Source organism: Octopus bimaculoides, unplaced genomic scaffold (genome assembly GCF_001194135.2).
Source record: "Octopus bimaculoides isolate UCB-OBI-ISO-001 unplaced genomic scaffold, ASM119413v2 Scaffold_32880, whole genome shotgun sequence".
NCBI classification, from domain to species: domain Eukaryota; kingdom Metazoa; phylum Mollusca; class Cephalopoda; order Octopoda; family Octopodidae; genus Octopus; species Octopus bimaculoides.
In genome coordinates this window covers 1-2,953 of record NW_026324505.1, presented here as the reverse complement: position 1 = coordinate 2,953, position 2,953 = coordinate 1, and the positions used below count along the sequence as shown (strand labels likewise).

Here is a 2,953-nt window from a genome sequence, read left to right as displayed (position 1 = left end):
TATCATTGAATACGATGGAGAACTCGGTGGTCATGATTATAATGATTACGGTAATTATGATGGTGATGACGATGTTCGAAATGAAATGATGGTGATGACCATGGTGAACATGATGTGAAATTTAGAAAACAGAAAATGTAGAGGAGGAAGATGGACACAAAAGAAAGAAGAGAAAATATACCAAGAATAAAGGCAAACAGAAAACGCTAAGAAAACGTCGAAAATGAAGATAGAGGAAATGTAGAAGATGGTAAAGAAGGGAGTAAAAGAATTGAAAGAAGGGCCAGAGCAAGAACACAAACAATATATGTAGTCACACACAAAAAGATACAGCCATACATATGCTCATATACACAACATACGGGCCTACACATACGCACACGGTCACATACTTATGGAGAGAGAATATGAGTTTGCAAGGGACAACAGGAGAAAGAAGAAAGAAGGTCGGAAGGAATTACATATTTAGAAATATATCGTTAAAGGAATAGCATTTCTAAGACTTATCCAACATACAAAGATTTTAAACGGGGAAGATTGTTGAAGATTCCTTGTTTAACATTGCCAATATCATTTTCATGTAAATATCTGTAACATAAAAAAAAAATGATTACAAAGAGTATAGAGCAGATTTGCGATAGATTATTAAGTATTAAGATTGAGGAATTGCAGGCAGGAAGAACATAAAACGAAGAGCAGAAAGAAAGAAGAATATGAAGATAACGATGAAGAGAGCTGAGGATAAAGATGATGATAAGGAGGGAAAAGAAGTGGGAAAAGAAGTCGATAAAAAAAACGAGGAAGGCAAGAAGGAGCACAAAGCGCGATGGTGGTGATGATGATGATCAACATTAACTTCATTATCATCATCATGAGCAATAATGATTCCCATGACGCAGGAGATGTCACATTACTAGAATTACAATACAAAAAGGGAAACTACAAGAATTGGATGAAGGAAAAGAGACCTAAAAGAGGAGGAGACCTAAAAGAGGAGGAGAACGAGTAAGAACCGGCATAGAAGCGAGCTAAGAAAAGTCGAAGATGTGAAGTAAAAACCTTAGGATCATTAGAGGACGGAAAAGAAGGGAGAATAGGAAAGAGAAAAAATGACAGGGACAAGAAGTTAAACAATGTATCACAAAGAGACAGAACCATACATTTCCTCATAATGGCATAACATACAACATATATATAGCCCCAGACATATGTACAATCCCACATAAATATGAAGAGAGAGAGAGAATAAAAATGGTCAGAGGCATCAAATATTTAGAAATATATCGTCAAAGAAATAGCATCGAGAAGACTTATCCAACTTACAAGGTTTCTAAACTGGGAACGTTATCGAAGGTTCCTCGTTCAATATCATCGATATGGTTATTATCGAGACTTCTGTAATATAAAAGGTCATTGATAATAAATACTAAGGAACAAAGTTACTGAGGAGTCTTGCATACGAAAAGTCATTTTGTGTCACGTTCGTCACATTGTGTGTCACATACTAAGGAAAGTAACGCGGAGAGGAACTTGGTAACATTCATATATGCAACAATTAGAACAACATTCACAGGTCTTGCTCTGAAGACGCTATAATAATGAAAATCGAACTGCACATTTTTATCCTAAATTATATTTCCTTTATCAGTTTTACACACACAAATACAAATTTATACATATGAAATAAACACTTTTGTTTGCGAAATATTATCATTCACATAACATATAAATTATGTGCAACATTTACTCGTTGGTTATGTCCTTTTCTTAACGTGCTTTTTTTTATTTATTTGTGATTGCGTAGCCTTGTCTACAGTAAAATTTCTGCGACTCAACACTCTCTCTCCTTTCTCTCTATCCATCTATAATCCTCAATATTTTCCTGTTCTCCCTATCCCTTTCTTTCACTCCCTACTATCTTTCGTTCATTTTCCCTTCTCCTCACTCCCTTTGCTTCTTTCCCTAATCCTCTCTCTCTCTTGTCCCTCTTCTAATCTTCCTGTTGCTCACACGTGACTGCAGCCTTTTTCACTTCCTAATATTTGTGTTCTTTCTCCCTTCCTCCACTTACTTTGTTTCTTTCACTCATCCTCTCTCTTGTACCACTTCCACTCTGCTTGTTTCACACACGTGACTACAGGCCCTTTTCTTGCCTCTGTCGTTTCTGGATGCGACTTCCAGCTAGCTGCACGTCATTTCTCTCCCCTTTCGACGTCTTTTCTCTTCTATTTCTTCTCTTTTACTTATTCTATATCCTTTCAAATTTTCTTCCAGGCGTTACCCATTTCAGTTCGTCGTGGCTCAACGGCACTGAATGTTTGATTCGACGATTGTTTACTCTGTACGGCTACTCAGTTGTTGTTTGTTCGAAACCATACATGTTCACAAATTTTATATTTAAAAACAAATTTCTGGATGCTGTTGTCTTATAAAGTTTTCGTATCTCGTAGCTGAAAGCTCAAAATAGGAAGTAATAAATCAGTCGACAACTGGAGATGGGTTAGACTTTGTTTCATAAAATGATCGACATCAAATATTCAAAATATATCATGAAAGAAATGGCATCATGAAGACGTATCCAACTTACAAATAAGTTAAACTGGGAAAGTTTTCGAAGCTTTCTTCTTTAATATTTTTAATATTATTATTATCTAAATATCTGTAATAAAAAGAAAATTGATAAGAAATAGTATCAAACAGATGTGTGATAAATTATCAAATATGAAGATTATACAACTAGAGCGAAAAGGAAGAAGAGGAATATGTTAATGATAACCCTGATGATTGATGATGAGAAAGATGAGGATGAAGAAGAAAAAGAAGCGGAGGAATAAAATGATAATAATGAGAAGGCATGATCAGGATGATGATGATGATAATGAAGATGAGGTGTGATGATGATGATGATAATGATGGTGATAATGATAGTGGTGAGTATGATGATGATGTTAAT

General features: G+C 35.2%; 1 long non-coding RNA gene across 1 annotated transcript; it reads right to left on the bottom strand.

Annotated features, from left to right (window-relative positions):
* Positions 1 to 512: 512 nt before the first annotated feature.
* On the bottom strand, positions 513 to 2,659 carry LOC106873117 (uncharacterized). Its single transcript, XR_001409840.2, has 3 exons — positions 2,588 to 2,659; positions 1,324 to 1,395; positions 513 to 588 (listed from the first exon to the last, which is right to left on the bottom strand). It is a non-coding gene; the product is annotated as an uncharacterized LOC106873117 (long non-coding RNA).
* Positions 2,660 to 2,953: the final 294 nt, after the last annotated feature.